The following is a 13,313-nucleotide window of genomic DNA, read 5'->3' as shown; positions in this document are numbered from 1 at the left end:
TATCTATGAACCCTTCTATCTACCTAATCTATCTAAAATTAAACTAGAACTTCTTTTAGATTCCTCTTGGTGTTGCAACAGTTGCCACTTGTTTTAATTAGACCAATTTGTCTTGTCTGGGATAAAAGTGCCCTCAGTCTTTCAGTCTTGTAACTTCAGTACACGGTGGCTCAGACTCTCTCCCACTCACTCTGAACTGCACAGAGACAATCCACTTAGTGTGATTACAGTCCCTAATACTCTTCCTACATTCAGGAAGGCACACCGGCTTTTCTTTTGTGGTAGTTTGAGTTAAAAGGGATGATTTTGTCTTATTGTATTCAGACTTGCTGTGTAGGATAAGAGTCAAGTTGCAGGTTTATTAAGATGTTACTGAAATCTTTGAAAAGAATGCTTTTTAAGCTTTAACGCTCAGGAGAATTTATTGCTTTGTTGCATTGCTGATGGACTGCAAACCCTTTCATGCTCAATATCATTTGTTGTATTTTTTAAAAGCCATCACAGTTATTGCTGTTTCACAGATGAAGACCATACACCATACCATCAAATAATCAGCCAGAAGATGGATGTAAAAGAGTAAAAAGAATTTCACCAAGTATATGAATCAAGCAAACTAACACACAAACAAAACTGTCCCATGTTATTTTTCCCCACACATAGAAACCAGCATGCACTCCCTCCAAGCTGGAAAGATGTACACACCTATAAACTATGAATGTTGACAGGTTTCAGGAGGAGCCCTGTGAGTTTGTCATGCACTTCCAATGCAAGATGTATTTGGTCATGCAAAGAGAAGTTTAGCAGTTCATAGAGGAAAAAATTATAAGCAACAACTCATAGAATCTTAACATGTTTTTTTTGTTTTTTTTTACAAAAGTCACAGTGACTCATAAAAAACACTTTTAGCTTAAGGGCCTCAGCGTGATCACTTCAGAGTGACCTAACAAAAATGCTGAGACTTTGAGCTCCTTTGGACTAAATTTGCTGAGATCCGTGAAGAGAGTGGTGCTGCAGGTGAACATAATTAGGTGAAATGGCACCTAATTCAGTATTGCACTGAGAAAAACCTTTCACCTGCAGTGAGGTTGCAGGGGGAACAGACTACACAGGTTGCCAGTCAGTTATAGGGCAGCACAGGAATACACAGGACAGGCAACTATTTATGCGCACACTTATACCTAAAGGCAATTTGTATTGATTAGCCTAACAGTCGTGTTTTTTTTTTTGTGACTATGGTAGGACACCAGAGTGCCCTGGAGAGAACCCACACAGGGAACTGGAGAACAAGTAACCCAATGCAGAAAGACCACTGGCTGGGATCCAAACCCAGGACCTTCTTGCTGCAAGGTAACAGTGCGTCCAACTGTTCCACCACTCAGGAAAACACTATTAAATCACTGAGGATTTATTTAATGATGTGGAATTGCTCCTTTAATGTTTATTGCAAAGCTGGTTTTCATATTTGAATGCATTTCAAAGATGCTAGGTTTGTGGTTAAACAATCCTAACATAAAAACCTAAAATCAAAGACCTATAACTTCCCCAAGACTGACCCATTCAAAAGAGACTCTCCTTTTTTTCATCAACACTTTCTGCTTCACTGCCTGCAAATTACAAGACCAAAGAAATTATATTGTATTTCCTGCTACTGTGAAAGTGGGTGTGAACTGGTGTCAGAATATTAGGGCATATGGATGGATGGCTGGATGGATGGTTAGGTGGAAGGATGGTGGGATGGATGGACATGCCACCTCAAAGTTCACCTCTTAATAAACAACTGACTGAAATACTAGGGGGAAGATAAACTTCTCTTTTTGTGCATCTCTGTGTGCATGTTGATGATATGAGACAAAACCAAAGAAAATACTTTTTCTATGTTTCAGGCTTTTTTTTTTTTTTTTTTGCCAAAATCAGTATTTAGGTAATTATGTGAGTAAAATAGCCCCCCATGTAAAATTTAGGAAAATGGTGACTCTTCATAAAAATTGCAAATTTTATACTGCAGGATAATCATCTTTGGAGAGATTCAAGCCAAGATGGTGAGATAAATGTTCTGAAACCATCCCAGAGATGGTAAAATTCTACACCTGTGTGTGTTCTATCAAAAGAGAAAAGAATGTCTATTGTTGGAATAGATGATGATTAAATCCTGCTTTTAAAGGCCAAATTTTCAAGCCCACCACTTATGCCAGTGTTTACCTTTGCTTTGGAAACCATCTGCAGTCTGAACCATAGATTTGCTATGTTCCTGTACATTCATATTGCTACCAATTCCAGCAAAAAAAAAAAAAACTCCATTAAATTATTACAATTATAAAAAAAAAAAAGCTCTCTCAAAGTTCTTTATAGTTCTAGCGGGCATGTTTGACATGCAACACTGACAGCTATACTTGTAAGTATTCCATTTGTGTTCAAACATCCCTTCAACAACAGCATTATAATAGCCCCTGGGATCTGAGAGACAACAGATCTGAAGAATTACTGAGGAGACCATAAACCACACAGTAAAAACAGACGAATTTATGCAAAAAAAAAAGGTTGTTATCTTTAAAAAGGTGATTTTCAGGACCATAACTGCTTGCAGAGTTTTTCTGTTTTCCAAATGTTACACATTTACATAAGCTAAACTACATTCTCATCTGTGTGATCTAATCTTAGCTCTGTTTGTGTGGAACAATTGTTGGCCATTGTTCACAGTAAGAACTATTATCATTACACCTCAATTATGTGTATGCACAGCAGGTTCAACACAAACTGCAAACTTCTCAAAAACATTTAAAGTTATTTATGGTATAGACACAGTGCATGTGTGCAAATATACACAGAGACTTTTAATAAAAGATAGTGAGAAGATGAAAAGATTTATCTTCATATAAATCTATCTAATTAACATTTAAAGTTATTTATTTATGTTTAATTAGATTTTATAGACCATTATGTTGTATGAAATAAATTGTAAATAGGCAAATAAAAGATTTGGTCTTAATTGCTTTGAAGGCTCATTGAGAATAATAAACCAGTCTCGAAAAAGTACCTGCTCCCTTACTGTTCATATTTTTGCTGCTTTATCATTTGTTGTACTTATAATATATTCTAATATTAGACAAAAGCAATCTGAGTAAATACAAAATGCATATTTCTAATGATAATTTGAACGGTTTGTGTCACCCTCAGTGGCAAAAACTGCCATTAAAAAGGCTAAGTTACAAAGTAAAATTTATTTTAAGACATATTTGATACATGTAGCATATAGTAGTAACATAGTTATTTGATTGTGCTATAAAATGCAACTATATGTCTGGAAAATACATGAAACTGCCCCCAAAACCACATACTACTGTTGTTTTTTCTTGCTACTGATTAATATATTCATAATCCTCATGAAAAAATGTCCATCTGATTGTGTTGGAGTTGTTCTGAACTTTACAGTAAAAACAAAGTAAATAAATTTGACCTTTCAATGAACTGAATGGCGAGGTGGGCCTCATTCGTCAGTCGTTTGTAGTTTTTTAGACCAAATTTACATTTCAATTGATGTGGCCGAGGTCCAAGTTTCAGAAAGGTTATTCGGCGTTCAGTCAATAAATAAGTGGAACACTGGAGCAGAAGCTGTTTCTGTTCTTTAAGCACTTTTTATTGACAGAAAACCAGAAACCTGGAAGGATTAATTTTGTTCAATCTGACTCTGACCTTTTCTCTTAATTTAAGCCTAGAGAGAAGTTTCCTTTTCACACAAACTTCTCCAATGAAGCACTCAGAATTCTATAGGTGAGACATTTTCAGGATACACGACCAGACAATAAATCTCTGCTGACCAACAGACACACTTTATCTGCCACAGAAATTGAAACTGGAGGTAAGATATCAGAGGGAATTTCACCACCAGTTGCAGCTGCAAGGCATTGACACGCCAGTCAGAAATCAAATGTTTACCCAGGTGTGAAGCAGGGAGAAACAAGAAAATGAAACAATTGATGTTCTTTATTTTATAGGTACATTTGCCAATAGTTGTAGGGAATTTAATAAAGCATTTAGAAATCCAGCCTTATATTAGGTAATAGCTATAGTAGGAGAATTTATTATTTTTCTTAGTATGGATTGTCATTAAAAACCCTGCAAATGTTTTCTTTTTTTGCAGTTTCAGATTGCTAGATGTATTTCAACATTTTACTTTATTTAAATTTAGAAGTTTACACATTTTGCCATGCCTTTATTCATTTGTGAAAGCCTAGAGGGTTTGTAAGCCTCTTACAGGGTAATTCACAAATTTTGAGTTACTTCACATGTAGATGTTTTTTTTTTTTTTTAAATACATACCAAAACGCACTAGTATTTTCTGCGACATCATGGAAAATTTATAACAAATCAGGCACGATATCAGGAGAATTGTGGACCTCTGTAAGTCTGATTCATCCTTCATTTCAAGATGCCAGAAGGAGCTGCATTCTCTTTTTTCTTCACATAAATCTTTCCAAATATAAACGGCACATAAATGTCTAGCCAATCAGGAAGTAGATGGCTACTTTATAAAGATTTTTATATTGCGTTACTATTTTGTAGGAGAGTCGGTTTCATTTTCTATCATCAGTAAACTTCTCGGTACAATGAAAATGTTTTTTTGTTTTTTTTACTACACTTCATAATACAACTTTTTTTTTTAGATGAAACAATGATTCTGGCTAGTTGCATTGTATAATATTACTGCTTTTTGCAAAAATGGGTTTTGCTGTGGTTGCATATGTGTGCTTTGTTGAGTGTGGTTCAGTCGATAAAATGGAGCACAGACCAAGGTTTGTTCAGAGCACCATTCATGCAAGAATCACTGCTGACTGGGACACAATCACTGGACTAATATACCCCATGTAATCCTGATGGAAGGTAGAGTCTTATTTTACTGCAAGTTCAAGATGCTGAGTGTTTTAAGTGTATAACCATGGCATTGATTTTGTTAGATTTTGTGTAGTATTGGACTGGGGCTCTGTGTCAGCTGAAGGTTTAATCTTTAATTCTTATTGACGACATAAGAAAAGTCTTTCTTGAACTAGATCTGTGCACTGGGAAAAAAACTATTTTGTAGCAGCTTTTATCAAACAGACTGTTTTGTCAAATCATAGACATTAAAAGCTGAAAAACTGAACCCTAATAAAAGTGAGATTCTGATGGTAAATATATTAGCGGCCCAGAAAATATCTGTGTTGTGCATCAGCAGATATACGATGAGTCACACAGACTCATAGTTTTACTACACTGTGATTTTATGTGGGCTAATGATTCTTGCTCAAGGACATAAAAATGGAAAGATTACTGCTAAGGCAACACAAACAAACCATACCTCTTGCTATGTTAAATCATAGACTCTCACCATGCAGACAATTTCACTAATGCTGAATAAAAGAGTGAATAAAATACATACCAGAGCGGTTTTCGACCCAGAATTTTGAAAGGACTGCTGATTACAATGCAAAGTGGCAGGCAATTTCACCCAAGAATGCATTACATTGTATCTTGGCATTGATTTTTCTCGACTCTATTCAGAGGTATGGACAGATGTAACAACTAAGGAGGAAATAGGGGGGAAAGGGACCAGAGAAAGGTGAACGGTTTGAGTAGAAACATGATGAGGAGAGACTTTTCAAGAGAATCATTGTCAAGAGTTATGTCAGCATGTGCTACAATGTTTCGCAATGTAAATGTTGCAGTGGGACCTACCGTAAGTGTAAGTGGGAAAATCATATACGGTCTTATGAGGAGAACATTTTAAGACTAAACGCTGCAATTTAAACTGCCATCCTTTTCAAAATTCAAGGAGAACTTTGTTATTGTTGCGATCACACAACATGAGTTCTCACAATGGGACCGTCCTTGAGACAGAAAACCTGGTTTTGCTTTTATCTTTTCATCATTGAACTAAATACATTGCTATTTAAGAAAAATACTGTGGGCATAATGGGGATAAGAAGTTTAAAAAAGCCTTCTCCCTCAGACAGAAAATACAATTTAATATCATTTCTATAGTATAAATTCTATATACTTGCCACTAAAAATCTTTCAACACGTACATGTTTTATTCTCTCCCTATAGCCATTAAATAAAAAAGTAGACATTTATTATTTTGACCTTGTGGTGAAAGTTTAGTTTAATTCATTGGGTTGGGTGTGGGGTTAATGATAAAATAACACAAACTAGCACAACATCAAGGCTTTCCTTGTCCATTTTTAGTTTCTTTTGTTATCCTGCCGCCTCTTTTCTTGCCTGTTTGGTATCCAGTGTTCCTAGACCTGTACTGATCTCCCAGCAACTCCCACTGAAAGTTTTCCTTTGCTTTATTATTAAAAGTACTTTGTCTATTCTCCATCCATCTCTGCACTAGGGTTCTTTAAAAAACTGCAACGTGACACCTGTGCCCTCCAGCACCCTAACGCTTGCATGTACACCCCTACATATGTGCACACATACCTATGAGCAGTCATGCACATATGCATGGACTTCAAACAGCAAGCTTAGCAAATAAATATGTTTGTTTTTTTTTTTTTCAGGAGAACAGCTGATATCCTTTCAACAAAAACTAACAGTTACCTTATTATGTTATATTTACATTACTGAGCATATTTTAGAATTAAATTTGGAGCTGCAATAAATAGTTACAAAGGATATTTTGTTATATCAATTTTTCACTGTGTTATCATGTCTTTTGTACTGTTAGTTCAGCTCCATCTGGGATCATGGTGAACCTGTATGTCAGTCACTAGTGAGCTTTTGGTGTCTGCCTGTATTTCTTTTTTGTCTGGGTATCAAATCCATATGGAGAAAGCACAATACACTAAAACACACATACCTTTGAGATCTCATAAAATGTACTAAACCTAGACACATACAGTCAGCAGCACATGCACACACTAATACACTTATTAATGTAGATACAGCTGTGGACAATGCCGAGCTTTGTCTCCTTCCCACACACACACTCAAGCGCACCCCCACGCCCCCACACACGCACACACACACCCCCTCTCCTCTGCATTTATTTTACAGCCATCTGAAAACGTTTGAGTGCCTTGGAGTGCATGCTTCAATTGTTTCCCACCTTCTTAGTGTAGGAACGCAGCAGGGACACATCTTCCCTGGTGCTTTTAAAACCACTTACCAACTTGTGCTCAGTACACACAAGTGTAGTGCCTGGGTAGCCATTAGTTTTGACTTTTCATTGAAATGTTCCTTTACTTCTGATTATGAATGATTTTTTTTCCACCTTATCATGCAGACAACCTTTTCAGGCCCCCTTTTTCTTCATTCATGTGGTCTTTTTTGCTGTTTATTAAGAATCTTCTTGTTTTGCTTTCTTTATCTCACCACAGACAAAAATTCCCCATGTCATTGTTCTTTATTGCGAAAAGGTTTAATAATGTAAATGTGTTCCAATGGGATAGTTAGGATTTCTGGAGGTTTCTGGGACAGAAAGATTCTTAAAAATAAGGGAGGGAAATCTCAGAGCAAGAGAACATTAACAGTCAGATAGGAGGCCTTGTTTTAGCTGATATTAAACATCTACACTTTCACAAGACCTTGTTAAGTTTGTATTACATCGTCAGTGCTGTTGCAGAAATGATGATGCAAACACAGCACATTACCACTCATCACCCTAACCACATGGTAAGGTGTCAGGACTCTTCTTCAGCCAGGGAAGTGAAGCTGATGATGTTGCCTATTGCAAAATTCAAAAGCTAACTTCACTACTTATGCACTACAGGCAGGCCAACAAATTGGATTTAAACAGCCTTGTAAAGTTATAATGCAAGTTTGTGAACAGTTTTGGTGAGAAAAAGCAACAAATTGAACAATTGTCTTTTGTAAAACTGTAGATGTTTGATGTCCTTAAATACAGCATTGCCTTCATGCAGTGTGAATACGTTCAGTTGAAGTTGTTTGAATAGCTTAAATTACCGTACTTTAAAAAAAATTCACAGGACCTCACAAAATGTGAATTTTTCCTGTTTTTTGTCTAGTTGTTATAGGAATTCAGCTGTCAGCCACAGAACTGGACTGGAACCTTTTGGGTTTTTTCCTGAATCTGCAAACAAAAGCAGTAGTCCTGGTCTTAACCGTTTTGCCCACTCCTCTCCTCTGTGTGTCGCAATCTCCTGGCTGGTTCTCACAGACGGTCCGGTTCACCTGGACCTCGGGATCTGACTCTTATTTCGAGCTGCTATTGTTCCCCTGAAATGTGAAATCCTTCACAGCCATTCTCCCAGGTTCCATTCTTTGGAACGCAGACAGAGCACTCTGAACAATGGCTCCTGTATAACTGTAATGCTGGATGTGCAGGCAGATCCACTGTAATTGGAAAATACCGCTAATAAGTGAGGTAGAATGCCTGTCCATGGTCCACAAGGTCCAGTGCCTGGGAGTTAGCATTGTCTTTTTCCTCTGAATGCTTTGAGTGTAAGCTCTTTGACATTGCTTGTGGGTCTGTGTGTGAGTTGTCCCCACTCCCACCTGCCTGATTTGCATTCACTCAAAAGCCTTATGCTTCTATTCAGTGATCCACTTAGTGGTCTTGCTGTGCATCATAACTACCTGGATTGCGTCTGCAAATCAGGTTGCCTTTAAATCATATCAAAGACTTTTATATTCCCTTTCCAATTATACGCACTGTCAATGAATGGGTACGTTTCAGGCCAGCTTGCCATTTTCCTTTGAGAGTGAGCTTCCAATCTGAGATATGAGTTTCCAGGTTGGATCTCATATGTCCTGATAAAAGACAAGAGCTAACTTTCTTCTGCTAGGATGGCTGTTTGGCCCAATTTTTTGTGATGGCTTAGAGATAATCAAAATTGAGGGCAACATTAAAGCTCGGAAAGTGCAAAAGGCATATATATTCATATCAATTCAGCTGCCATATAAATAAATCAAGATGCCAAGTCTTTCGTTTCCTTGTCATATTGTCAAGAGATTTATCAACCCATCTTTGTTCAAACCTCCTGACTTACAGCAGAGCAGCAGTGGTTGAAAGCTAACAGATATTACACACCGCGGTCTCGGTCTGTTTGTGCTGCACTCTGACTGACTGACAGCCACAGTGGATTTCCTCTTTAATTGGTGTAGCATACATTTAATCTGTCTTTTTGACCATATGACTAAGTGTCTGTCCATAACTGCGCAACCTCTTCCACCAACACAGGAAAGCAATAACATGCCTGAGACTCTGAGGCACTATATATTTTCTGCTTTATATCCTTTCTGATTTGACAACTCTCTTATATGTTTCTCTTTGTAAAATTGCACAAATTTCCATACTGAGATTCTCAGAATTTATCCATGCATTTGTTTTGTTTAATTTAATTTTGGTTAATGAAACTGTATTTGTTTAATTTAAATTTTAAAAAAAAATTGACCATAACCATGGTAGGATGATTGATTACTCAGTTGGTCCAACTTTTGTCATGCTACAGATAAAATCAGTAAATTAAAGACAATCTACATGAAACTAGTTATATAAAATTTCTATAATAATGGGCGTTTAACAAAAAAAGTAGTTTCAGAATTGCACTTTTGAATGTCCTGACATTTAAAGATCAGAACTTGCCATTAAAAAAAAATGCAATATACATTAAACAGAATTAAGCTCAACATGTAGGCATTTTTAAGAACTTTTATCTCTGCAAATAATATAAATATAAACCACTATAAACCGTTATATTACTCTTACAAAATAGAATGTTCATAAAACACACAACTATGAAATGAGGATGTTGGGGATATGATCACTCTAGTTTTTGCTCTGGCATTTTCATTTTAGACATAGAAAGCACAAATCTCTTTCTAATTTTTCTTTTCTCCATGCTAACCAAAAGCATGGAAGAGCAAAGAACTAATTTAATTATTTTTAATGATTTCCTAATAGGAACCCTAATCTGATGTCAGCAGGTTTAACAACGTCACTTGTTGCCCTTCCAGTATATTGTTACAGCCCTTAAAATACTCTTTGATCTAATATTTATAAAAATCATTGTTTCAATTGATCAGTCTGATAAAATGTATTTGTAGAGCAGTGCAAGTGTCAGAGCTATAGATGTTCTTTTTTTCTTCATACATCACTGGTTAGGCCACAGAGAATTTGATCGACATGAAAAAGACTAATTAAAGAGCCAGACCAAAGGAAACTGCTCATAATTCTTGTTAAACATTCCTGCGGTCATCAGCTCACTGTGCAGCCTGTCTGGGGGTCAGCAGGTCAGACTGAGATGATAAAGTGCCATGTTCATGTTTCCTGAGTCAGAATGAGATGTCTTTTAGATGCCTGTGGTATCTAATGATTACTTAGATCATGTTTTGTTTTTTGTTTTTTTAGATGAATGGTGACTAATTAGTGTGACATAAATAATTTTCAGACCACTTCTGTCAAATCCTTCACATACAGTCATATTCAATGAATTAGTATATATGTTCCATTGAGGGTTACTTCTTGATTAAACTTGTCTTTTCATTGTTTATCTGTACTTCAAATGTTTATTATTATTATTATTATTATTATTATTACTGTTGTTGTTGTTTTACTGTTTTTCTTATTTTCTAATTTTAAATGTTAGGTGTTAGTTACTTGTTAATGGAATGCCATAATTAAACAGAAATAATTAATCTGTAATTAATGTAATTAATCTTTCTAAAGTGTCTCACTTTGTGAAATGAGCTATTGAAATAAATAAACCTTTCAATAATATTCTGGTTCATTGAACGGATCTGTAATTTGAAATTTTACAAACACTTGAAATCTGAAACTCACTAACCTGCTGTTGATTTTAACCTTAAAGGCTTCTCAGAATTTTCACTTTCTGTTTTAAAGTAACCTAACTTTATATGTTTTGAATGAATCACATTCGACATTAGCAGCCTTGGTAAAGATCTGTAAAGAGCATCACAATGTTGCATTAGGAAAAATATGAAAATTGATAGCTTTTATTTGAGTCAATTTATTCAGTGGAGGAAAAAGCCCAATCAGGGACTTAATTAATCACACTTCCCTTGTTACCCCAAACTCTGCTAACTTTTTTAAAGGCCCGCCTCCAGCTCACAGCTTGAACTTGCTCACCTGTCTTCACTGTGGTTGTGGCTTTGCTGTTGGCGTCTTCCACACAAATTGATCCAAATCTTTGAATATACGGACTTGATTGGCTGGTGAGTCTGTCATCTGATAGCAATATTGTTTTTACATCTGAAACTTTTGCTCAATTGCTCATTGGGGAGTTGTTTAGCCAGAATTGTTGGCGCTGTTGACCTGAAACGTCACTGGGATTCTGTCACCACACATTGTGGGTAAGTACGGCCCACTCCCGAAAAGGTAAATTGTTTGGTGCATCAAGAATTTTTGCGTGTTCTGGCACTTTAGCATTGATGCTGAGGCGGCAAGTAAAGTTTAAAATGGCGGTGAAATTGATCAGAACAGAATGTAGCTGCACTTTTAAGTTTGATATTGTGCAGTGTATTTATCTATTTTTCTCTCTCTCACTCTGCTTGAGTATTTGAGAATTATTTTATTATTTTTTGATTGGTATTTTGAAAGTGCACTTTAAATTGATTGGCTTGAAATATGATTGATACTTTTTTCTTCTTTAAATTATGGTTAATTTAACCTGATTATTGAAATGTTGGATCATTATTAGAATTCTAATAATTGCATTTGCATTTAATATGCATAACCCAAATACCTAAATTTTATATTTATGCTTTTGTAGCCACAGTTAACTGCCTAGCCCTTAAGTGTTACATTATAGAGGTAACATAAATATTGCTGCGCTTTCTACACACATATTTAAACAATAGATCTTGGTTTTCAACATTTTGCAAGCTTTGAGCACACAAAAAACAATATATTTTTTATCATTCCTCTTGTCCTGTGTCTGTTCTTTTGCTCTCTGCTCCACAGCTCACTGGTTCTCTATATACTATTTAAGTCTGTGATGGTCATGAAAGAAGATTGATTTTGTGTCTACTGGACCCTTCCTCTGTTGATTTGGCCATATGTTTTGGATTGTTATCATGTTTTCTGGGAAAGACCATCACATTTTAATTTGAAATATATGCTATTTCAAAGAGTCTATGATGTGATGGACTCTTAACACGGTTACCATGGCTTTTGGAAGAGATACAGGCCCACAGCATAATAGATCCTCCATCATAATTAGTCCTAGGCATGAGTAGCGTTTCTACATATTTATGCCAAACCTAATTGGAGTGTGTGTTGCAGAAAAGCTAAATCTTGATCGCATGTGATCAAAACACACAATGTCAAAGTTCATGTAGCATTCAGTAACTTTTTCTGGTGTCTCTCTAAAGTAAATCACTGGCATGTATACAGCATCTAACGGTGTTTATGGAAACCCTGCTGCAGTTTTCTCCTACTGAGCTGCTACTTATGAAGGATGGCAAGATAAACCTGGTTCATTGTTTAATGTATGTTTCATGTTTCCATTTGTTTTGAAATAATTAATTTTCAATTTTAGTTGCTCTGACTGGCTGTTTAGAAGTTTTTTTTTCCTTTTTTGTAGTCAATTCCACTTTTTTTTTTTTTTTTTAACCCCTCCAGGGGGTCTTTTGTGGGCTCTAGTGTCCCTTATACGACAGTAGGCTGACAGGAAACTGGGAAGGAGAGGGGGGAAGACATGCGACAAATATCGTCTGGTCCGGGAGTCGAACCCGCGACGGCCGCGTCGAGGACTCAAGGCCTCCAAATATGGGTCGCGCTAACCACTACGCCACCACGGCACGCCCCAATTCCACATTTTTGATGATTAACAAACATTTACATTAACTTAATTGTTGTTTTTTCTCTGTTTGTTATTTTTTGGGGCAAGGGTTTTGAAATAGAGAAATGTTGATATGTGCCACATAATATTCAGATCCTACAGCACAATAACTTGTGAGTTACTAATTAAAAAATATTGGACACTTTGATCAAATAAAGTAAATAATAAAGAAATAAATCTAAACTACATTTATTCTTTTTAAGTTACATTTACCTATTCTTTCTCACCTCAGACATTGTTACAACAATGAATTCTCAATGTAGGATTTTTATTTTCTTTTTTTTGCCTGATTCATGTAATTAGAAGTTGTGTTTTTCCAAATTTTTCAGTGCTATGCTACTGCAATAATATATATATATATTATTTGTTTTTACATTTTTCCAAGTCTGAGTCAACAAAAGTAGATGGCAATGAAAATGTATGAAATATATAAATCTTTCATACTCTCAGTAGTATGCCAGTTTTGTGCAGAAGCTTGGGTTCTTTTCATCCAGCCTTTTACACCCACTGACT

The sequence above is a fragment of the Xiphophorus hellerii genome, chromosome 8, assembly GCF_003331165.1.
Source record: "Xiphophorus hellerii strain 12219 chromosome 8, Xiphophorus_hellerii-4.1, whole genome shotgun sequence".
NCBI lineage: Eukaryota > Metazoa > Chordata > Actinopteri > Cyprinodontiformes > Poeciliidae > Xiphophorus > Xiphophorus hellerii.
This window is presented reverse-complemented; position numbering follows the sequence as displayed.